Source organism: Rattus norvegicus, chromosome 2 (genome assembly GCF_036323735.1).
Source record: "Rattus norvegicus strain BN/NHsdMcwi chromosome 2, GRCr8, whole genome shotgun sequence".
NCBI lineage: Eukaryota > Metazoa > Chordata > Mammalia > Rodentia > Muridae > Rattus > Rattus norvegicus.
Window position 1 is genome coordinate 229,536,087 of NC_086020.1, and position 25,585 is coordinate 229,561,671.

General features: G+C 43.7%; 1 long non-coding RNA gene and 1 pseudogene across 2 annotated transcripts; one reads left to right on the top strand and one right to left on the bottom strand.

Moving 5' to 3' along the window:
* Positions 1 to 293: 293 nt before the first annotated feature.
* Positions 294 to 18,470, top strand: Adh1-ps1 (alcohol dehydrogenase 1C (class I), gamma polypeptide, pseudogene 1; annotated as a pseudogene). Its single transcript, XR_005501336.2, has 9 exons — positions 294 to 453; positions 1,591 to 1,692; positions 7,504 to 7,642; positions 10,102 to 10,189; positions 10,318 to 10,537; positions 10,697 to 10,957; positions 11,924 to 12,059; positions 17,404 to 17,541; positions 18,440 to 18,470. The product of XR_005501336.2 is annotated as an alcohol dehydrogenase 1C (class I), gamma polypeptide, pseudogene 1 (transcript).
* On the bottom strand, positions 16,583 to 20,659 carry LOC108350123 (uncharacterized). The gene is made up of 2 exons (XR_001836926.2): positions 18,402 to 20,659; positions 16,583 to 16,884 (listed from the first exon to the last, which is right to left on the bottom strand). It is a non-coding gene; the product is annotated as an uncharacterized LOC108350123 (long non-coding RNA).
* Positions 20,660 to 25,585: the final 4,926 nt, after the last annotated feature.

The following is a 25,585-nucleotide window of genomic DNA, read 5'->3' on the forward strand; positions in this document are numbered from 1 at the left end:
ACTCTGGGACAAGTTAAACCTATAAATCTTTAGGAAGTTTGGTGGGCTCCTCCAGAAAGGAGCAGGTAGTCTAGAAGTGGTGTGCAGGATCAGAAGACAGGATGTGCACACGATTCGGTGCAGAATAAGTTGTTACTTTTCCTTCATCTCTTTTCTTCTAAAACAACCACTTCCTTTCCTTGTTTGCTTCTGCTTCACCCATTTTTCCTCCTCACCATTCCTCGATGGTTTTTTCCTCCCGTTATCCTTCTCTCTTTGGATTTTCCATCTCTCTCTTCCCCTTCCACTCTCTCCCGGGTTAGTGTATAATTTCCTCTGAGTCTCTCTGGAGTAGAAGAGAACATTTGTGCTCAGTTCAGCAGGTAAACAGCTAGAGACAGAGCGCTCTCCAGTCTGAACCTTCCAGAAGCAACGATGGAACGAGACAGCCACACCACGAAAACATCTGGCGATGTAAGTCAGGGTTTGCTCTTGGAATATATTCCTGAATGGTCATAATTAGTAATGTACATGCACTTTACTATTTAAGGCTGTGCTGAGAACATGCTTTACATGATGAAGAACTATAATTTACAAGTCAATTTTAGAGCATTTCTGTCAAAAATCATGATAAGATAGCTGTTATTAATTAAAGAAATAACACAGAAGCTTGCCCAAAGGGGGAGACACTATGATCACGCAGGTGTTTTTCCTGGGGTGAGGCTTCTCCACTGCACTCCACATGTGCTGACCCTTATGATTGTCCTAAATTAGGAAAATGGCATAATTGGTGGTAGTGGAAGGCTGTGTTCCCACCTCCCCCCTTATTTTTGTGTCGAAACACTAAAGAAATAAACAGTGTAGACAATTCTGAAAAGTTAAAAAAATAAAATATAATGCTTCAATGTGTATCTTCAAAATGCGTACTATAAAGGAATATCAATCCAGAAAGCTGAACTGTGTGGAGAGTTTCAGGCTAAAATGGATAAATGCTGTAGGGCAGAGGAGGTAAGTTATGATGGCAAAGTAAATGATCCAGGTCGTATCTCACGAGGACGGACTTTGGTTAGGAAAATGAAATGGATGACGATTCTTGCTTTACTTCCAAGGTGGTGCTTACGTTCTCTAACAATGTCCTTTGCATGACAGATTATAATCTCTAAGTAAGTGATTAACATTAGAAATTGTATTAATTAAATGCAGAAACTTAATTCACAGGGCAGACTTGGATTTCATGAGCCAGCATTAATATGTTGTGACATTTTAAACATAGAGAAACCAGCTAAGAATTCTGATCGGCTCTCTGGAGCTAAAAGAATGTGTAATATGTGCACAGTAAAATATACATACACACACACATACACACACACACACACACACACACACATATATATATATATATATATCCCACTATAACTTTTTATTTCAATTTTTATCTAAACCAGTTAGACATAAAATATACATGCAATTGTCTCCGATGAGACAATTGTCAAAAGGACATAGGCAGGATGGTTGCCTGGACGGGAGATGTGAATTTGTCACCACATCTCACCTGTTTGTAGCTCATTACCAGTAAGGTCAGCTTATGACTCCATTCGTGTATGCATATAGGTCATCACATGCCGGGCAGCTGTCGCCTGGACCACTAATGCCCCCCTGTCTGTCGAGGAGGTTACAGTTGATCCACCAAAGGCTTGTGAGGTTCGAGTTAAGGTGAGTGCAAAGGACAGTGTGTGGAGTAGGCGTGGATTGTGTATATGTATGTTTGCAATGGTTTTATAATTTAAGAAAAATGGTAGTCGGGGTTGGGGATTTAGCTCAGCGGTAGAGCGCTTGCCTAGCAAGCACAAGGCCCTGGGTTCGGTCCCCAGCTCCGAAAAAAAGGGAAAAAAAAAAGAAAAAAAAAAGAAAAATGGTAGTCTATATTAGAGCTAAGACTTCCTATCATTATTGACAGATACCAGCATATAGTAATAGTCAAGTGGGTGGCTGCATTTTGTAGAAATGTCACAAACTTGATAGATGTGAATACCAGGTAATCAGTGATATTTTAAAAATTCTATTGCTTTTTAGACTTAAACATCAAACTGGGGAGTTGGTTCTGTGAGTGCAGTACTCGTTATGCAAGTATGAGGTGCACATTGGTAGCCAGGAGCTCTCGACAGGAGACTCCCCAGAACTTCATGGCCAACCAGGGTAGCCAAACTGATGAGCTTCTGTTCCAGTGGGAGGTTTTGTCTCAAAAACAGAACAGAACAAAACAAAAACCAGAGAAACAAATGAGAAAAGATATTTGGACTTCTGCCTCTGGCATGTGTGTGTGTGTGTGTGTGTGTGTGTGTGTGTGTGTGTGTGTGTTTGTGACAAACACACACACACACACACACACACGAAGGCACCATAAACACATACACACTCAGGAAGTTCTCTCTCTCTCTGTCTCTCTCTCTGTCTCTGTCTCTCTCTCTCTCTCTGTCTCTCTTTCTCTCTCTCTCTCTCTCTCACACACACACACACACACACATGAAAGCTCATGTATACATGTACCCACATACACAGAAATTAAAATTAGTGAAAGTCAACACAATTATTGCTTCTGAAACCTCCTTCTCCCACAGTTCCTGAGCTGTTCGGATGTATAGCCATTTGATAGCTATAGAGCTATGCTGGTGTGTAGCCATTTGAAAGCTATAGGTGTCCTCCAAAACTTGTGCTGAAGTGTAGTTGCCAACACAATGGTTCTACAGCAGCGCCTCTGAAGAATGAGTGTGTAGATTAAAGGGCCGTCACCCTCATAAATGGATTAAAGCTGCGACTGTAGGAAGAGATTACTTATAGGCCCCTAATAAAAACACGATTCTGCACCTGCCCGACTCTCACACACATTCACCTGCAGTTTACCCTACTGTAACAGCAGGGAGGCCCTTGTTGGATGAGAGATAGCATGCTCTCAGATTCACCAGATTCCAGTTGTGAGCCAAAGAAACTGATAGTGCAAGACTGACCCAATCTGTGGTACTCTGTTACATCACTAGGAAACAGCCTAGACAATAATACATGCTCTTCCCCGTGGGAATGGGGCCTAAGAGGTCTGGCCTCACTCTCCTGCACTGTCCTCCGAGGGACTGTCCACTCCAGGTAGGACAGATAGATGATACCAGGGATGGATGGGCCACTCTCCTTTCCCATTCTCACTCGTTGGAAAAAGTTTGTAGCAGTCAGGGCCAAATGAGGGCTGAGCCTGCTCCGGCAGCCATCAGAATCCTCTCATCCGTGTTCTTTAAACAAGATTCGTTTTCTCACAGTTCCAGAGTCTGGAAGTCTCCCAGATGAGGGCACCAGCAAGGCTGAGTTCTGGTGAAAGCTCTCATCCTGGTTTAGATAGATATCATCTTCTTGCTGTGCCTTTATGTGTGTGTGTGTGTGTGTGTGTGAGAGAGAGAGAGAGAGAGAGAGAGAGAGAGAGAGAGAGAGAGAGAGGAAAGAAGGAAGCTCTGGGTCTCTCTCTTCATAAAGAGAGCAACCTCACCAGGAAGCTTTGAAATTAGGCCCCACCTCCAAATGCTATTATATTAGGGGATAGCTGGGGTCTTCATATGTAAAAGATACACTATCTAGAAAAAGGCCATGGTCCCAATCCCCTGCTCATGGAGTAGACTTGCTACTTTAGGGAGATATTTGTCTTTACCACAACTCTACACTACATAAATGTTCTAGCCATGGAAAGAAACAAGTTAGAGGTCTCAGCACTGCACCTCTCTGTTAGTTGGGCAAACTTTGTTTGGAAAAGAGTGTGGGAAGACCCATATCTTGAGAAGTAACCCAAAAAAGACTGGTTTCAGTCTGTTTTCTGTTAAGAGTGTGTTGCTAATTTGTAACAAGTTTTCAGTAAGCGGCTCATGTTCTCTTACAAGAAGGCAGAGAAGGAATATTCAACTCTCTTGGTAACTAAACCAGTCCTGCTAGACTAATTTATTTCTAAAACTTAATCTAGTCTCTTTCCACCACCCCTGCACCCCCACTGCGGGAGCTGAGGACCAAACCCAGGGCCTTGGGCTTGATAGGCAAGTGCTTTACCACTGAGCCAAATCCTCAATCCTCTAGTCTCTTTTTAAAAGATGTATTTCATTTTTAAAGTGGGTGTGTGTGTATGTGTGTGTGCACGCACACACACGTGCATATCTGTCTGTCTCTGTGTGTCTATGTATCTATGTATACTTGTGTGCCCCTAGAGAGCACAAAAGGACATCAGATACACTGAAGCTAGAATTGTAAACTGTTGCGAGCTTCCTAACTTGGGTTCTAAGAAGGAAATGCAGGTCCCCTGCCAGAGCAGAAAGCATTCCTAACTGATGAACCATCCTAACAAGTCTTTCCATCTAACCTCTTGAGAAAGACATTAAGCCATTCGTGAGGGTATTGTACTAGAGCCCATCAATCAAAAGCATTGCTAGCTGTCAGTACTGTTGGGGACCAAGAGTCTAGAATATGAACCTCTCAGGGGCAAATCACACCAAACCCATATCAGAGAACTTGGGGATAAGCAATTAAGAGAGGCCTGGAAACTCCGTGAGCAACGCAGCAGCAAGCTCGACACAGAGAACCAAGCAAAGAAACAACAGTCCATGCTAAGAGCACTTGAATCTCGGGAAATGCTGTGAACCAGACTAGGCTGATTTCCCTGAAGACCAGCCAGAGAGGGCGTTCGAGAGCAGCAAACAGATAAACAAAAGTATCCAGAGAAATGGGATTGTAGGTCAGCTATTTGAACCAAAGGCCTGAACAAACGGACCAAGAAAACAGATAAATATCTCCCATCCCCCAAAGAGCCCAGAGGAATAAAGGAAATCAATGTGAGCAGTCAGACTGCCAAAAGAGAAGAGCAATTTGACAAAGAATCTGGAAAGCTCCAAGGATCAATTTCTGCTAGCCAGTGAAAATAAACAGAATGTCTAGATAAAACTTGTTGGTGCTGGCAACATGTTCCAAGTGAAATACACGATTTGAAACTGATCTGACTTGCCTCCAACCCAATCCAGCTGTGGAATCTCTCTACCCTGGAAGAAAACTAACTGACCTTTTGAAATTGGAACAGCTAGAGAAAGGAAACAATGGCACAAAGAAAAAGCAAGAAAATTGTACACTGTAGAGGAGTCTTTGAAGATTCGTTTGAAGGTCTTTCCATTTCCCTTCCGCGTGTTCCTTTGTGTCAGGAAACAGGAAGCAGCATGAGGAGCGTGTGCAAACAGCCTTGGGGTTGAGACTGTTCGCCTGCTCTGGGAGGCAGGGAGAGCATTGCGATATCACCCAGGCTTTGTATCAAAACAGACTCTAAAGTTTCTGTTGTCTACTTTACCGCATCCCATAGAATGTTTAACTGTTTGTAGCAAAGCACCAGACACAACTTAATGATTTTTGCCATATTAAGACAGTCAGGTGTAAGTAAAATATATATATATATATATATATATAATAAAAAATTTAAAAAAAAAGACAGTCAGGGCAAAACCATGAAGACAAGAGGAAGTAAGTGCTTTGGGCACAATAAAATCACAAATGTAGGTAGCCTGGGCATTAGAGTGTACTCTGCCTGTAGACTTGAAGATGTACTGTATTTTTCTCTGAAAGGCACAATAATTTTATAACCAGATATATTTTTAATACATGCACACACTATGTTTTGGTCATATTCACCTCCCACACTCTTACCTTAACTCCTCATGGATTCACTGGCCACCTCCCCATCCTCTCCCTACGTCATATCCTTCTCTTTTTTAACATCTCACTGAGATGTTGAATTTATGCTGCTCTCATACGCATGGTGGGGAGCCAGCCACTGGGGCATGGTTGACCTCCCAAGGATCGTAGCCCTAAAGAAAACTGACCCACTCAGCAGTTACCAACAGTCAATAGCTCCTCAGTGAGGCTTGAGGGTTTGTGAACCCCCTCCTCCGGAAATGCTAAATGGTTTGATTTTGTACACGTAGCCACAGTTGCTGTGAGTACAGTGTTTCCAGTGTCCAGAGGTCACTGTTTCTCCCTGGTCTTCCTCAACCTCTGGGTTCTCACAATCTTTCCAACCCTTTTCCACAATATCACCCCAGCCCTGGGGAGCTGTGTGACACTGATGTCCCAGTTACAGGAGGGCATGCGACATGCATGATCAGCACCTTGACCAGTTGTGACTTTCTTCATTCACAGCAGTAAGAGGTGTGAGAGTTGCACTAATCTACGAGTAAATGCATGTCTTTTGAGGACAGTTTGATATGATGTCTAGATAGCAATAAACCAATCGTAACAGGCTTACCTCTGGAGCCTATGTGCTCCCAGTTATGGCTTTTTGGCCAGATTTAAGGTACCAGACACATAAATACAATCAGAAAGTGGTTGGTCGACCCATAGCATGTTACTACTACACCCATGGGCACATGCTACCAATCTGGTCATTATTGCAGCTTGCAAAGGTAAAACTATTGGTGACTTTTCCCTCACAGTACCTCACACAGACCCTTGGAGTGCTAGGAGAGTGAGCCGTCAGGGAGAAAGCATCCCAACCAGTACCAGCTTCATTTTTTCAGAAAAAACTGTGGGTTTTTTTTTTCAGTAATAAGATCTTCCCAACAACTAAGATCTGTCTCAAACTTATGTTGCTTGAGGCGGCCCCGAGGCTCCCATGACCAAAAACTCTGGGTTGAGGGGGTCCCAGACCTGGCACTGGACTTTTTAATTGTCAACCTATGGCTTCTGGGAGCACGCACACACACACACACACACACACACACACACACACACACACACACACACACACTTTTAGAAAGCTTAGAAAATAGTATGTTTCCCTATGGCTTTTTAAAATAACCTTAGAGTTAACTATCCTTGCTCCGCCCTACCTTTGAGTCTCCCTCTACACTTAAACACCCCTCTCCTTCCCTTTTCATTTCCACTTCTGTTCTATTCCTTCTCCCTTTAAAGCATTTCCTCCCTCTCCCCCTAGTGGCTCCTTCCTGGTGTGTTAGCTAGGATTACTATTGCTGTAATAAAACACCAGAATCAAAAGCAATGTGGGAAGGAATGGCTTCATTTCATCTCACCACCCTCAGATCACACTGCATCACTGAAGGAAATCAGGGCAGGGATTAAAGGCAGGAACGGAAGCAGAGGCCATAGAGAATGGCTACTTATTCACTTGCCCACTAATGGTTTGCTCATCCTGCTTCCTTATACGACCCAGGACCAATAGCCCAGGATTGCACCCCCACCGTGAGCAGGGCCCTCCCACCTCAATTATTAATTAAGACAACAATCTGTTGAAAAGCATCTTTTAAATTAAGATGTTCTCCCTGTTATATCTGGGTTGCATGCAGGTGATTAAAAACTGACCCGTACACCTGACCCTACACGTGCTCCAAGTTAAGCATGCAAAACTGAAGATTTGATGCCAGCATCCAAGTATGGGTGAGAACACAGTGACTTTGTTTTTCTGTCACCAGGCAATTTATATGCAGTTACTTAATCATCTTTCAGATCATATCCTCTGGGATCTGTGGCACTGATAATCATATCCTAGAAGGGAAAATGGAAACGCCATTTCCTGTCATCCTGGGCCACGAGGGAGCTGGAATTGTGGAGAGTATTGGTCAAGGTGTGACTACCGTGAAGCCAGGTGGGTACCTGGGCGGGATACCGACGCCTTGTAGGTATGCAGGAATAGGTTCAGCTTCTCTGCCAATTAGAACATTAATAGGCAGCAGAATGGTGTTCCCAGAAATCATGGGGAGCCCCAGCAAAGCCAGCATGTGATAACAGAGAAATCAGGGTCCCTCTTCATGTTTTTAGTTTTATTAATGAAAAGAATTCAAGAGCAATCACAGACTAGCTTGGGGACAAAGAATGGAATCAGATGGCGGTGTGAAGACAGTTTATTAGAGCCTAAAGGGGAAACCCCAGGTCAGGCAAGATGGAAGGGAAAAGAGAAGGAATGATGTCATGTTGCTTGTGCTGAGGCAGTATGGACGTCAGCCTCCTACCCACAGATGGCCACAAGTTGAGGAGGAGCGCTTTAGAACAAAGAACAGGGAAACCTGATGCATTAAATTATGGAGTGTAAGAGCACAGTTAGGCTATGACCAGCATCTGAGAGAAAAAGAAGAAATAGTCAGGTCTTCCTAGGCTGCCCTCAGAGAGGTGAGCAGACTCCAAGTCTCAGATGAGTTGGGGGGATGGCATTATGTTTCAGGCATGCTGGAAAGGAAAAGCACATCATCTGTGGGTGCCCTGCATATTAGCTCTTACAGGATCAGACAAGGGCCTGTCTCTATGTAGAGGCAGATCCATTCTTTACAATATAGTACCAATTCCTTTCCTAATTCCTACTCTGATTCTTCCCCTGAGGTAAAACAAAGGTCTCAGAACTCAAGCCACGTGTGGTGGTGTACACCTTTTATCCCAGCACTTGGGAGATAGAAGCAGGCAGTTCTCTAAGTGTTAGAGGCCAGCCTGGTCTACATACTCAGTAGGACAGCCAGGGCTAAAATCCAAGAAACAACAAAAACAAAAAAAAGTTTTAAAACTCATCGGATATTGACAAAATCATCAAACTGCTTCCAGACACCAGATATAGTACAAGACATACACAGCCTGGGATTCAGAATCCCAGACTGAAGACAGAGTTCAGTAGTGTGATACGTGCCTACCAAGCACAAGGCTGTGTTCCTCACAGCAGCCTACCCTAAGTTAAACTAATAAGTACAATATATACAATGTTTCACAGTATTGTTAAACATTAGAATATGTATGATTAAGAAACCTTTTTCTACACACACACACACACACACACACACACCACATGCCCTAATCTTTTTAATTGTGCAGAGTAGCATCGTGTGTAAGAGTTTCTTCTAGAATTTATATTTACCTTCCCCATGCTACAAACCTCATGTTTCAAACACTTGATAATATCATTTTTCTAGCAAGAATAATTATCATAATAATATTATAATAATTATCATAATAATATAGTTATCATTGTCATAGGTTTTTTTTTCCAGTTTCCTTTATGTGCATTGTGAGCATGCTATGTCGGAGATGTGGGTGAACATGTTTGCATCTTCCCACATTATCAGAATGTACGGAATAACAATATGCTCACGTGGTACAACAGCTTTCTTTGCAGCAGTTTGCTAGACGTTGCTGACTGCCTTGGTATCAAGCACTGACTGAACAGGCGTTGTTGATTGCCATCCCAATTACTGAGCTTAGCTCTGTGATCCCATGTTATACACCACACAGTAGATGCATTTGGGTGTTGAGTGTATGGACTACAGAATGAATATATATGTAGGTTGCAGTGGCAAGGAATTTCTAGGGACCTAAGAGGCAAAACTGGAAAACTAAAGGAAATGAAAATAAAGGCTTTGGGAGGGGTTGAGGTCTACCAGATGGTGTACTTCCTGTCTCACTTAGGAGCACAGTCATCATACTCAAAATGGAGTCAAAAGCTACTTGGAAAGTCAAGTCTTTGGGAGTGATCAGGCTGAAAACCCAGTTTTTCGGTGGAACTCAGGGCAGGGGACAGAGTGATCTCAATCATGTATAAAGAAATAGATGCTCTGAAAAAGATCAATTACCTTGTTTTATTGATTTAGCTACTTAATGGCAGAATAGGATTGAGGGCACAGGCTGCCTTTCCTCGAGTTCTAACACAATGCAACAGCTCATAATGAGTACTGATTTTTAATTTAGCTCGTGTATAATTCATTCTTCCAAAAAATATTGAACTCTACTAAGGTCCAGTTCGACTTTTCTCCTGGAACACTGAACCAAATCGACAAGTCTTATATTCCACAAAGACTGAGGTCACTCTTAGCGGTAGCTGTCTCTTACCTTTGAACCTCAATGTGATGACATGTAAATATCCAGATTCTTCTTCTATCTTGTAGATCTATTTATATTAAAAGTGATTATTTTAATCCCATGATGAAATGATAATTAAAGTACAATGCTACACACAACTCTTCTTAGGACAAATTGATGATATCTGCCAAAACCAGTTCCCAGCAGTATTAACCGTTCTTCAGGTCTGTCATAACTTTCCCCATAACTTTCTTTATTCTTTATCTTCAGGAGACAAAGTCTTAATGTTCCCTCTCCCAGAATGTCGAGAATGCATCTACTGCCTTCACCCCAAGGGCAACTTCTGTAAGAAACAAAAGTCAGTTTCAAATTCTTTGACTTCTCACCTCATTTGCTTTTCTCACCCAGGATTTTTGACTCAGCCCTGATAATGTCTTTTTATTTCTTCTTTCTTTTTCTCGTTGTTGCTCTGTGTCTGGGGAGCAGTATTCTCTCTCCAACCGGATTAATGTTGGATGGAACCAGCCGATTTACCTGCAGAGGGAAGAAAATCTATCACCTTCAGGGAACCAGCACGTTCACAGAATATACCGTGGTAGATGAGATCGCTGTGGCAAAGATCAATGACAGAGCTCCTATGGACACAGTCTGTATTATAAGCTGTGAGGTGTCGACAGGCTTTGGAGCTGTGTTTAACACAGCTCAGGTGAGACTGTGTCCTTTCAGGTGGCTTAGTAAACAAGGAGTCACATAGTCAGAAGGCTCCTTCATCACGGACAAAACTGAAGGGATTTTCCCCTCTGTTTCCTACTAATAAAAGATCACTGTTCAAAGTCTAACAAAGGTTAATCCTTTAAAAATACAGGTCACCCCTGGCTCTACCTGTGTGGTTTTTGGACTTGGAGGAATTGGTTCAGCCATCGTCATGGCCTGCAAAGCCTCCGGTGCATCTAGAATCATCAGGGTTGACACCGACGAGCAGAAGTTTCCTCGGGCAAGAGCCTTGGGGGTCACTGACTGCCTCAACCCTAAAAAGCTCGAGAAACCTGTTCAGAAGGTGGTGAAGGAAATGACAGGTGTCGGTGTTGACTTTGCCTTTGAGGCCATCGGACTGATTGAAACGATGGTACGTGTGTTGGACACAATGGGGGCCACAACACATCAACTCATTCACATCAGAAAGAACAGGATTTCCTGTAATCTGTTTTATTTGGGAGGATTGTTACAAATTGAGCCAAGAGCCTCCAGCACACTAAGCACAATTCTACATCCCCCAGTCCCAATATAGGGCTATAAATTTTTACCTAGCATTTTTGAGCACATTGATATTATACCTTGCATCGTTCTGAGCTATTAGCCTATTCTATCCCATTTTTAGATCACCCTTCTAGATAATTAATAACTTTATCTTCATTTAACGATTGAATTAATGATTATGATATTAATCATGGTGGATTTAAACAACTTATTCAAGGTATCATAGTAAACATACTATGGCTGTTTGATCATAGAATGTCTTCCACATTCCCCTTGAAAGTATACCTTACCATTATCAACTTGCGGGACACAAACTGTGCACCATGTCATGCCTGACTACCCATCCTCAATAGCCAATTAAAAAGGCCAAACTAAAGTAGAAAACAGAAAAGGGAGATTTATTCAATGTGGCCACATTGGGAAGAGGGACAAAAGGACCCCAAATCAATCTTCTGGGTCCTGAAGTGAAAGCAAGGTGTAAACAGATACACACATCTAAGCAGTCCTAGTCAAGGTATGATCTTACCTACCCTTGGCCAGTTCTTGTCTGGACTTCAGTCTCATCCTGTAAGGAAGACTGACAATCTGTCAGATCTGTGTGAAATCTCCCTCCAGGAGACAAATGCTCCTTCTGTTTGGTGCCCTTTTCTTCTCTTAGCATGAGACTTATGAAAAAACACCCATTTCTTTGAGTTTACTTGATTCAATAGTCTGCTTGTCTGGTGGAGAGGTGCAAGGGCCTCCTTAGAACATTGTCACTTTCAGCAGGCCAGTTACAAGTTACACGTACATGTAAATGCTGCTGAGACATTAACCAGTCTGTTTCTGCATTTAGGTCTCGGCTTTGAAGTCATGCAACAGGAGCTCCGGAGTGTGCGTAATTATGGGAGTGGCTCCCACCGGCTCCCAGCTCTCTTTTGACCCCGTGCTGCTTCTCCCTGGGAGAACTCTAAAATCTTCTGTTTTGGGAGGTAGGCCCCTCAGTTTACTCTCTCTTTTCAGAACCCTAAGTTCCCCTGCATGCTCTTTGGAAGGAAACAAGAAAGGAAAACGGGAAGAAATAGAAGGCAAGACAGTGTATCAAAAATGATAAGGTGAGGCAGGCATGGTGTCTCATGCCTGCAATCCAGCACTCGGGATGCAGAAGCAGAAAGTCTGCCACACAGTCAAGCCCAGTCTAGACTGCACATAGTCAGGTCCAGCACTCAGATATACAGAGAAAGGCCCTATTCCAACATCCAAAAAAGGATAAGTCTGTCTTCCCAAAAGTAGTAAGTTCCTTGTAGAAGCAACAGTACGAATCTAACACTGATAAGATAAAGAAGGTGCCTATTGGGACCCGAACTTTCTGTATTGGGTGACAAACCATGGATGGTATATGGACCACTCCCCCATGAGAGAAATATATCACTGATTTGATCCCTGCGTTCTCACCTTGATACTTAACCTACTTTTCTATCTTAAAACAAAATAGATCATTACAATGTTGGTCACAGTTCATTCTCTCTTCTCAACATACCTCCAGATTCTTTTTTTTTTTTACATCAACTTAATAAATTTCTCAAAGACCTATGTTTTGTTTTGTTTTTTGATATTTCTTTATTTACATCTCAAATGTTATTTCCTTTCCTGGTTTCCTGTCTATAAGCCCCCTATCCCCTCCCCCTCCCCTTCTTTTATAAGGGTGTTCCCCTCCCCATCCACACCTCTTACTGCCCCCCCCCCAATAATCCCCTACACTGGGGATCCAACCTTGGCAGGACCAAGGGTTTCTCCATCCATTGGTGCCAAGCAAGGCCATCCTCTGATACATATGCAGTTGGAGCCCAGGGTCAGTCCATGTGTAGTCTTTGGATAGTGGTTTAGTCCCTGGAAGCTCTGGTTGGTTGGCATTGTTGTTTTTATGGGGTTGCAAACCCTTCCAGCTCTTTCAATCCTTTCTCTAATTCTTCCAAAGTTCAGTGGTTTGCTGCTAACATTTGCCTCTGTCTTTGACATGTTCTGGCTGTGTCTCTCAGGAGAGATCCATATCCGGTTCCTGTCAGTACGCATTTCTTAGTTTCATCAATCTTATCTAGTTTTGGTATATGGGTCACATGTGGGGCAGGCTCTGAATGACCATTCCTTCACTCTCTGCTCTAAACTTTGCCTCCATATCCCATCCTATGGATATTTTTGTTCTCCCTTTTAACAAGGAGTGAAGCATCCACATTTTGGTCATTCTTCTTGAGCTTCATGTGGTCTGTGGATTACATCTTGGGTAATTCGAGATTTAGGGCTATCCATTTATCAGTGAGTGCATACCAAGTGTGTTTTTCTGTGATTGGGTTACCTTACTCAGGATGATATTTTCCAGTTCCCTCCATTTGCCTATGAATTTCATAAAGTCATTGTTTTTGATAGCTGAATAATATTCCATTGTGTAGATGTACCACATTTTCTGTATCCATTCCTCTGTTGAAGGGCATCTGGGTTCTTTCCAGATTCTGGCCATTATATATAAGGCTGCTGTGAACATAGTGGAGCATGTGTCTGTGTTAAATGTTGAAGCATCTTTTGGGTATATGCCCAGGAGAGGTATAGCTAGGTCCTCAGGTAGTGCAATGGCCAATTTTCTGAGGAACCTCCAGACTGATTTCCAGAGTGGTTGTACCAATTTGCAATCCCACCAACAATGGAGGAATGTTCCTCTTTCTCCACATCCTCGCCAGCATCTGCTGTCACCTGAGTTTTTGATCTTAGCCATTCTCACTGGTGTGAGGTGGAATCTCAGGGTCATTTTGATTTGCATTTCCCTCATGACTAAGGATGTCAAACATCTCTTTAGGTGCTTCTCAGCCATTCGATATTCCTCAGCTGAGAATTCTTTGTTTAGCTCTGAACCCCATTTTTAATAGGGTTATTTGGCTCTCTGAAGTCTAACTTCTTGAGCTTTTTGTACATTTTGGGTATTTGCCCTCTATCTGTTGTAGGATTGGTAACAATTTTTTCCCAATCTGTTGGTTGCCATTTTGTCCTAATGACAGTGTCCTTTGCCTTACAGGAGCTTTGCAGTTTTATGAGGTCCCATTTGTCAATTCTTGATCTTAGAGCATAAGCCATTGGTATTTTGTTCAGGAAATTTTTTCCAGTGCCCATGTGTTCCAGATGCTTCCCTAGTTTTTCTTCTATTAGTTTGAGTGTGTCTGGTTTGATGTGGAGGTCCTTGATCCACTTGGACTTAAGCTTTGTACAGGGTGATAAGCATGGATCGATCTGCATTCTTCTAGATTCTATTCCATCACTGATCACATACCCCACATGCTTCCAAGACTAACATGTCTCGGGAAGCCAGTGCAGTGTTAGATGTTCTGAGGCCATGTTATCTAATGTTGTGATCTGGTCTCACATGTGGCTATTGGCCACTCAGGCTGGAAGGCTGATGAATCAGTTATGGTTAATTTTACTTTATTTAAGTTCAAAGAACTATGGTGGCTGCAGTGGCACATGCCTATTCCACGTGCTGGGAAGACAGAGGGAAGTGGATCTGTGTGTGTTCAGGGCTATCCTAATGTGCATAATGAGTAGGTTTTAGGGTAGCCAGGGCAACATCCTGAGACCTTGCCTAAAATTTAAATAAATAAATGTAAGCGACCACATATGACTAGCATTGCCTTATTATTAGACAGTACAGTTCATATTATCTCTTACCCTAGCCTTAGCCAGAATGCTCAAGCATGATTAGTGATCGATGACAGGCCATTGGTGATTAATTATTGATCGATTGATTGTTAATTTAAGGTCTGGAATTGAAAAACTTGTCTTTGGGCTATCAGAGTTCTCCATGGGCATTACCCTTAAGCAAGCAATTCAAACTCTTAATCCCAGTCTTGGTTAGGCAGTAGCTTTTCTTATAGAGAGGGAACTAAATGGAAAATATATACATTAAGCACTTAACACATAAGCAAAGAATAAGCCATCAGTTGAGGTGTTGGCTACGATAACCCACAACCCAAGAAAACAGGCCTGAGACTACCAAAGATAAAGTGGTTTGGGTTTGCTTTGGTGGCAACGTGTGTTTGTTTGTTGGCTTGAATATCTGGGGCCCTCTCCATTTTTCCTTGACACGGTTTTGTGGGAGTTGAATATGAAGTTGGATTGCTACCCAGTTGATCATATAACAGAGAGAATGTTTCCCCTGACCAGTCTTTCACTATAAAACTTTCAACTTTCAGACACTCAAAACTTATCTAACTGTGTAAAACTCCCCCAAACGAACCCATATAAAGAGTAACTGAGTGCTGAGAATAGCTAGGCTTTTCTTTGCAGCTAACCATCCATCTGTGTCCATTTTCTGTTGAGGTAAAAAATAAATAACCTGTGGTAGTTAATTTATAGGAAAAAGATGTTTGTTTTACTTCTGTCAAAATATTTATTTGTTCTTTATGTGTGAGTGCCTTGCTGTGTGTCTGCATATGCATGATTTTTGTGCTTGGTGCTCTCAAAGACTAAACAGAAGAGGGTCTTGGAGCCTCTAAATCTGAAGTTACAGATGGTCGTGAATGACTATGTGGTTGCTGGGAATTGATCCCAGGTCCTCAGACTCCATTGTTTTCAGGACACTAACTACTTCCTATAATGTTCACCTTCCAGCTTTGATCTGAGTTAATCTCAGGATCTTGAGTGAAATGAGACCTAGCACTTGGAATAGGGCATGTGCACTGAGCTATCTCTCCAGCCCAAGTCAGGATATTTTTTATCAAAGCAACAGGAAGAAGAAACTGAAACTCACCTCAAATAGGAAGATATGGGATTTGTATAGCCAAGATGACCTCAAGTGTGTACCACAGGGTTCAGACCCATGTCTGTGACTACTCAGGGATTATCAAGTACAGCCTTCTGGTTCAGCACAAAAGGTCTATACAGTCTGCAGCAAGAGCAGTACCCACTCAGCAAGCTAGAAAAGCTGGGAAGTAAACATCAGGGGAAGAATTGCCTGTCAGGCCATCACTAGACCATGGGCCTCCAGTTTTTCTTATCCCCAGACAAGAGTCTTTGCTGCCTTCCTTTGATAAGACTGACATTCTTCAAGTTTTGTAGTTTCTTTCCTGTCAGGCACTGTGCTAACTGAGAGGCTCATCCATGCTTTTAGGAGAACCCTAGAATCCCACACAACTGCCAGAAGAGTGAATGTGTTGTCTCCAGGTATCTGGGTTTACTAGCTTTGTGCCTGGCCACCACATTTCCAGACCCCAATTCTGTGCCTTTATTTTTATCAGCTACTATAGCCCCAGTGTTGAAATCTACAAACTGCCTTATTCCCTTCCTGCTGGGCCGTGTGTTTCTCCTGGTGCTATTTACAATACCAAGTGTGAGCGCATGTGCAAGTGTAATGGCGAGCTGTAAGGGCATGGCAGATACTTAACGGTTGGTGCTCAGTCACCAATGAATCAAACTAATAGACTTGGACCCTTAAAAAGAATTATTAAATTCCCAAATAATAAATTAAAATGTTATAAACAAAAGAATTACTTCATTATAGATGGAAGAAGCTGTAACAGACATCACCTTCTTATTCCAGTTTTATGCTAAGAGGTTTCTAGGTCAGGGGAAAACCTGCATAACCAGCGAGCTGTGCGATCGTCAGATGTTGCATTGTTTCTAAAGTATGGATCCTTAGTGTCCCTCAGGTGTGCGAGGCCCCCAGGATGGTATTACTGATAGGTTCTGTGGCCTTTAGGAGGTGAGTCTTCTGGGAGGGTCTTAGGTCATTGGGTGTATGCTCTCAAATGAGTCTGTGCTGGTATTTTTTCTTCTCTGTAAAAGAACAGAAGTAACAGATTCAACGCAGTCATGCTCACAGACCATCGGCCCACAACTCCATTGTTTTCAGGACACTGACTACTTCCTATAATGTTCAGCTTCCAGCTGATTTGATCTGAGTTAATCTCAGGATCTTGAGTGAAATGAGCCTGGCAACCCAGATCAATCAGCTAGTGGGCATTGCAGGAAATGGTTAGGACCCTCAAGGCAAAGAAGAGCTTTAGGCACATGGGTTCTAGCCATGAGAGCATCAGGTAGGAGGGCTTTCCTGTGGCCCTGGTAATTATCATTCTATCGGTGACTGGATTCTTCTATGGAACAAACTGCTTTGGTACTCGGGTAAAGGACAAATAGGGAAATGAATGGCTTACTGTATCCATGAATACTTTGATAATTTTACAAATTATCAAATTTATTATAAATTATTAATTATAATAATTAATCTCTGGAGTCTTCAGTCAGCTTTGATACATTTCTCATCCCATTAATTTGGTCCTTTCCTTCCTTCTACAGGGTATAAAACCAGAGATGACATCCCTAAACTAGTAACTGACTACGTACAAAAAAATTCAACATAGAACCTCTTATAACCCACAGGCTGCCTTTTCCAGAAATCAATGAAGGATTCAAACTGTTGCGAGAGGGAAAATGGTAAGTATTTGTGTGAATTGTGTGTGTGTGTGTGTGTGTGTGTGTGTGTGTGTGTGTGTGTGTGTGTGTACAAGACATTCCTGGGAGTAGTGCCATCCATACATGTGACTTTCAGTCAAATTTTTATGACAAGTCCCCTATGCTCCCATATAACTTTCTATTACCCTCATGAGGACTTGTGACAGTAAATGGTAATTAACTTGTCTGGTGAATTTTTGAATATCACATTTTGATTTCTAACACCAGCCTCAACTATAATTCGTCAAGTGTAGGCATTGGTTAGGAATAAGCATTTGCTTAAAAGAACAAATAAATAGAAATGTAAACTGATGAGCGTTGTAGAATGGTGGCTACAGACTGCCTTATCCATCAGAGAGCTTGCTAACAGAGAGCACGATGTCCGTCATTCCTCCTGATGACTATAATCTGGCGGTGACCAAGAGCATGGCGCCACAGGTGCTGAGAGAAACAGCAAAATGGTTGGCATTTCTATTCAAACTGCAACCCAGTGGTTGTCTTCACATGGCCTTTCACAATTAGAAAATAGAAAAATGTTGGGGAATTACTACTCTGGCTCCCACCCGACTAGGCAGGGGTCACTGGAGGAGTGGCAAGAGGTCATGGAGTAAAATGTACCCACAGCTGAGGGACTGATTGTTTGGGGCTGTCTGCTGCCATCCTGCATGATTCCCATTGGTCCATTCAGACCTCATGATTGACAGGTCTCTGCGGGCCTTGATGACAGGTATTTTCAGTGTCTATAAGAGGAGGGGCAGTGAGAGAGTGGAGCTGGGAAATGGAGAAGGCGGGAAAGTCTCTCCCCTCTGCTATGTGCAATGGCTGTAATGGCTTTGGGCTACCTCCGTTAGTCACATCAGCATTTACTCTTGCGTTTCAGCATCCGCTGCGTCCTCTCTATGAGACCCTGATGGTGGCTGGCACACAAGCATCCCCACAGTGCTCTCTGTGCTTCTTTACTTCCTTGAGGATTAAACTGCGAACTATGGCGATCAGAACTGGAAAGACATACACACGCAATTTTAAGGAGTTAAAACTGTTAAAGAAAATAAACTATCTCAAAACTCATGTCTGGGTGTCAGGCTAACTATCAAAGGGAGGGGAAGCAGGAATTGATCGCCGATGAGATATGTATCCACGCTAAAGGCCCACTTGAGCTGTGTTCTGTTTTGCACAGCCTGTATGTACTGAAAACCTACTTAGAGTCCGTGCCCCACCGTCCCAGATGCTTTTGTCAGCAACATAGACAAGCACGTTTGTGTCTTTCCCCAGTCTCAGCATTTATTGGGTAACAATGAGCTCACTAGGGACCACTGTTCCTATGGCAACAATTTGTCAGATACGTCAGCTTTTCTTGATAGTCTGGCAAAGGTGAGCATAGGCCGCTTTACCACAATTTTAGGAATTAATATTAATTCTCAGATCACATATCATGCATCACCCAGCAAATGTTTCTACTTATGATATTCGTAGGTTGTAGAATGCCTCTCATGAGTTAAGGGGCCACAAGACATCAGGGGGTTTTAGAGGTACTGAGAAGCAGAGAAACTAGTAGAACTAAACTGTACTGATGACAAGCCAACCTGAGCTGTTGCTTTTCAGTGGTCCTCAGCCTTCCTCACGCTGAGACCCTTTAATACAGTTCCTCATGTTGTGGAGACCCCCGACCACAAAATCATTTACGTTGCTACTTCATCAATGTAATTTTGCTACTGTTATGAATCCTAATGTAAATATCTATGCTTCCTGGTGCTGGTGGTCTTAGGTGACTCCTGTGGAAAAAAGCCATTTGAAACTCTAAGGGGTCATGACCCATAGGTTGAGAACCACTGTAGTGTCAGGCTTCAGGGTCGGGATTGAGACCAGAACAGAGACAACAGGGCAGGACCAGGGTGGATCAATGGATGGCAGATTGTCTTAGTTAAGGTTTCTGTCATTACAGCAAACACCATGACCACAAAGCAGGCTGGGGAGGAAAGGGTTTATTCAGCTTACACTTCCACACTGCTGTTCACCACCAAAGGAAGTCAGGACTGGAACTCAAGCTGGGCAGGATCCAGGAGGCAGGAGCTGATGCAGGGGCCATGAAGGGATGCTGCTTACTGGCTTGCTTCCCATGGCGTGCTCAGCTTGCTTATTAGAGAAACCAGGACTACCAACCCAGGGAAGGCACCACCCACAATGGGCTGGGCTTCCCCCCACCTAATTGATTACTAATTGTGAAAATGCTTTACAGCAGGATCTCATGGAGGCATTTCCTCCACTGAGGCTCCTTCCTCTCTGATGACTCTAGTTTGTGTCGAGTTGGTGTAAAGCCAGCCAGGACACAGACCTAGACAGGTAAGGGGTAGATGAGCAGATGGCAGTTTGAGTACACCATCTCAACACGAGAGACTGAGCTGAGCTTAAGGCCCCGAGACAGTTGTGAAGCATATGCCTGACGGTCTCTCAATGCATATCCTGAGTGGTCAGTGAATGCTATCTTTATCTTAATGCTAGGTGTTACCTCGTTATAGGACTCAGATGAAGGCATGCACTGCCTTGGTCTGGTGTGGCTGACAGAGTTCTTGGGCCTGCTTTTCCTGCATGACTTTAATATGTTCACTGTACTTCATGTATCCCATGTCTCCTAAATCCGTTCAGTAATGTGCGCTTTAGTGTTGTGATGATCCAAGGGTCACCTGCACACACTCTGGAGTATCCCTGGCTTCTTCTAATGGCTGTAGTCAATCTCTAGGACAATAAGTGGGGGGGAGCAAAGCTTTCTGCTTTGCTGACTTTTCCCCCATATACCACTTTTTTGTAAGGATTTGCCTGAGTCCTTCCCATCCTTGACCCTGTTCTTTGGCTTCACTGGAGTCTATAACTGAGTAAAATGTAAAAGGGGGAAGTGTGCTGTATCCTGCGATCTCTCACTGCTTCCTGATTATGGATGCAATGTGACCTCACATTCCCACCAACATGACCCCCTTGAATGACTTTATACCCTCAGACCCGACCAGTAGAAACAATAAGATCTTCCTTTTTAAAAAAAAATGATACAACAATGGAAAAAGCAATGCATACATGCATTCGAATTCATAAAAGAAACACTAATGGATGTCGTGTGTAGCTTTTTGATCCCTGGCCTTATCTCAGGGAATGGGCTGCACTACAGCCCCCACCCAGCTTCCCTTGAATCCACGATAAAAGATGCGCGTGTGCATGCGTGCACTTACACACACAGTTGTTCCTTTTCAACTTACCTTCTCGGCACAACTGCTGGTCACTACTGTCTCCCACCTGGAAAAGCGTGTCCTCATCAATACTTGTAGCTCCATACCGCTCGCCGCCCTAAACTAACCCCCTTGATCACACGCCTGTAGGAGCGGCTGTGTGGCCACTCAGTTTCGGGATCTCACATGGCTGGTCAACTTTTCTCGATCAGAGAGGCCTGTGGAACTCTCCTCTCCTCCTTCATATCTCTCTGCTTGCCTCCAGGGACCTGGAAGTCCCACCTATCCCTTCCGCCCAGCAATTGGCCCATGGCTTTCTTTACTGACAGATTAAGAACCAATTGGGGAACAGGAGCTTAACATCAGGACTACCCCTACAAATGGACACAAAGGGATGGATTCAACATAATAATAGTGGGTAATTTCAATAACCTATGCAAATAAACAAACAGATCATCCAGACATAAAAAATAAGCAATGAAACTTCACCACAGACGAACTGCACCATAGAGAGGTTGGACTTAACAGATATCTACAGAATATTCCTTCCAACAGCTGCAGAAAAGACAATTTTCAACAGCCCAAGGAACTTTAAAATATTTACATTTCTAGCCACAAAACAAGTCTTAGCAAATACAAAAACATGGAGTAATTTATTGTCTTACAGAAAATTGTAGGCTAAAACAAGACAGATCGAGCAGCCTTTATCGTCTTGAAGACAGACGCACCTTCTTTCAAAGACCTCAGTTCTCTGTGGAAGCTGACGCCAGTTGCCTGTAACTAAATGTTTCCGTTTTCCCCCCAAATATAAGAAAGTCGAGGATATTTAGCTTGCAATAGAAACCCCAGCTGGAACACCAGAAGGCAGCTTCTCCCCCAAACATTTTCTCTTTCCTCACATTGTGTTTCCCACTTTGGTGGTAAGGTCCCTTCTCTTGATGTCTGCAACCTTATATGTTAACTGATGATGTCTGGGCTTGGGACCAATTTTTGTGCTGTCTATCCGATTCATTTCCTTTTTTTTCACCCTGAGAGTGTCTCAAGACTGTGTCTCAAGATTATCCCGGTTTTACCAAAGACTTAAGATGCTACATCTTTCGTAAGTATGGTGAGAGATGATCAGATAAATTTCCTTTGCCCCACGAGCCTTCACACATCCTGGGGCCTCCTCGTAACAACCTCCACAAGAAAACTGGCCACTTAATCGTACCGTGTTAGAGCGGACTTTCTTAGACCCACCAGCAGCATAAATAATGACATTGGAAGGGTTGGGGTTTTTTTCAATATATAAGTCTTTTATTGTCCCCAAAGAGCCCAAATTGCACTTGTGATCAAGATCTTGTTTCTAGAGCTAGGAAACTGAGGTCTCAATCGTCTGCCTGCTGCCCGGTTCCCTTCTAATATGGTTTAAAACTTGGGACTTTCGCTTGGGCAGTCTCCCCAGGAAGTTTATCTATCCTACAACCCAATTATGTAACTAGCTCTAAACCTCTTTCTCCACTGTGGTAGCTGTTCCCTCCAAGTACACTCTCGATTGCCTGAGTCTGATTTCTTCTCCCTGTGGCCTCCTGTGCCCAGAAGTTCTGCCCCCTCCCACCCGACCACCGACTTCCTGGCCCAGCTATTGGTCGTTAGACCCTTATTACAACCAATCAGTACCGAGACGACCTCTGATACAATTCTCCATCCCCTTTAGGCTGGTGAGGAAGGACAAACATTTACAAAACAGAAAGCCCGATGATGAGCCATAGAAATCACAATACCAAAATCTTGCCAGCACTTAGTTCTCTGCCAACACAAAATCAACACTTGAAAATACAGAGACACGCCTTCACATGGCGTGAAGAAAGGTTGCCCCAACACCATTTGAAAAAAATGAAAAAAAAAAAAAAAAAAAACCCTACCCGTCAATGTTTTATGATCAGGAATTCATAGAAATTCTATACTTTAAAGAAAAAATAACCAAGTTTGCAACAGAAAGAAAGTTTTTTGGTTTTTGTTTGTTTGTTTGTTTGTTTGTTTGTTTGTGTAAAGGCAATTTTAGATAATGCAGAAGCAGAAGGAGGAAAAGGAGCTATTTCTAGGAAAGGAAGAAGGGGGAGTGTCCCTGACAGATGTTCTCAACTATGGAAATTCAGTCATTCACAGTAGAGAACAAACCAGTAAGCTACTGAAGCAAGGAGAGACCCGGAACCAAGAAAGACTCAGCGGTGTCTACATAAGGAGGCAGCACAGGAGGAGAACAGACTAGGAGTAGGAGCTCTGCAGAACCGAGCAGTCCTGGTTCATCACTTGACTCCCGACTCAAGTCCTCCACAGTGCAGGAAACCTCTTCCTGAAAAGACAAACCCCTAGCCCGGCTGCCCCAAAGCCCCCCCCCCCCGCCTCCTCCCTCCCCCCCCCGCCTCCTCCCTCCCCCCCCCGCCTCCTCCCTCCCCCCCCCCCCCCGCGGGAGACTCCTAGGGAAATTACGGTCCCACTGATTGCCTCAGTATTCTGAGAGCCCTGGGAGAGACACAAAGGTCTCTTCACTCCTGCTGTGACTGTTGCAGTTTCTAAAGCCCTACCCTGAGCTCCAAAGTTGTCTTACAAACCCACAACTATCCTTTAGAGGAAATAAGAAACAACTTATTCTTAAAATTTTTTAACTAAAATATAGCTCCCTGCTTCCCTGTCTTCCCTTTAACCCCTGCAGTGCCTTCCTCTCAGGGGTTCGCCTCTTATTATTATTGTTCTTGTTCATATATATGTTTATATATACACACATATATGAATAAATATATAACGACAACCAGCTGAATCCTACACCTATACCCACAGATATATCACCCTTCTCACCCGTCATCAAAGACGCTTCTCTTTACAATAGCATGAGACTGTTACAGAGAACCACACAGCAGGTCATAATGGAGAAATGAACCGACCCTGGAGAGCCCAGCCCCAACAGACACATCTACAACACAGTTCCTGCGCCTAAGACTCAGGCAACTCGGCTGAAGGAGAGTGGAAAGGCTTTAAGACATGCAGGACCAGGGAGTCAGCTTCCTGGAAAGATAGGGAGGTCTCACTTAAAATACCTCCAGAATATGGCTTCCTAAATAAGACCTGAATAATGACTGCTAGCAATCCCTATAGGCTCTGCCCAACGGTTACCTAGCAACAGCCAAGTTGCTCCTGTATTAGAAAGACCATTGGGCATTCTCTCTCTCTCTCTCTCTCTCTCTCTCTCTCTCTCTCTCTCTCTCTCTCTCTCCCCTCTCCCCTCTCCCCTCTCCCCTCTCCCCTCTCCCCTCTCCCCTCTCCCCTCTCCCCTCTCCCCTCTCCCCTCTCCCCTCTCCTCCTCTCCCCTCTCCTCTTCTCCTCTCTCCTCCTCTCCTCCTCTCCTCCTCTCCTCTCTCCTCCTCTCCCCTCTCCCCTCTCCCCTCTCCCCTCTCCTCTCTCCTCTCTCCTCTCTCCTCTCCTCCTCTCTCCTCTCCTCCTCTCCTCTCTCCTCCCCCCTACTCTCCTCCTCTCCTCCTCTCCTCCTCTCCTCCTCTCCTCTCTCCTCCTCTACTCCTCTCTCCTCTCCCCTCTCCCCTCTCCCCTCTCCTCTCTCCTCCCCCTCCCTACTCTCCTCCTCTCCTCTCTCCTCCTCTCCTCTCTCCTCCTCTCTTCCTCTCCTCCTCTCTCTCCTCTCTCCTCCTCTCCTCTCTCCTCTCTCCTCTCTCCTCTTCTCCTCCTCTCCTCTCCTCTCTCCTCTCTCCTCCTCTCCTCTCTCCTCTCTCCTCTCCTCTCTCCTCCTCTCTCTCCTCTCTCCTCCTCTCCTCTCTCCTCTCTCCTCTTCTCCTCCTCTCCTCTCCTCTCTCCTCTCTCCTCCTCTCCTCTCTCCTCTCTCCTCTCCTCTCTCCTCCTCTCTCCTTTCCCCTCTCTCCTCTCTCCTCTCTCCTCTCTCTCTCTTCTCTCTCCTCCTCTCCTCCTCTCCTCTCTCCTCTCTCCTCTCTCCTCTCTCCTCTCTCTCTCTTCTCTCTGCCTTTCTGAGGAACCTCCACATTAATTACCAGAGTGGTTGTACCAGTTTGCAATCTCACCAGCATTGGAAGAGTGTTCCTCTTTCTCTGTCAGTGGCATGAAAGGTAAAGAGAATCTAATAAACTGCTCACAATTTTCTGAAGACGTATTCTGTAATCTGAAATCTGAATGATTAGGAAAATTATATTTACTTGATATGTCAATGTTATTCTGTATATACTCACCAGAAGAAGAAAAATGTTATCTTTTATTCCAGAGTTCCAAACAGAACCAGTATATCAATATCACCAGGCAATTATTAACTTAAATAATAAGGGTGAATTGACAATGTCCCAGAGTTCAGAATTCTAACCACCAGTAATAAAAGAGAGGAAAATTACAGAGTCCAAATTTTATCAAATGCCTAAAACTGCCAAAACAGTAGCTGGATAATAAATATAAACTTTGTAATCAAACAAACTTCAAATAGAGCTCCTGCTCCACTAAGCAAACATGTCCCCTACATTGATGGATTTTGCACGTGAAGTGAAAGGTAAGACTCACTAACAAAAGCAAGCAACTACTTCACGTCAGTGAGGAGACAACAAGCAGCTTAAAATGGCCACCATCCTCATAATAAAATTAGCCTACGAGGGGGGGGCTTCTCTTTTCCCCTGGGACTGAGACTGAAGGAACAAAGGTCCTCAGCTAGGAACTCAACTGAGACCCTGCCAGAATGGGTCCTTCAGAGACATTTTCTGGGAATCAGACCTGGTACTGAAGAGTCAATAGCTCCATTTTCGACATTCTGGGTGGCACAAAAT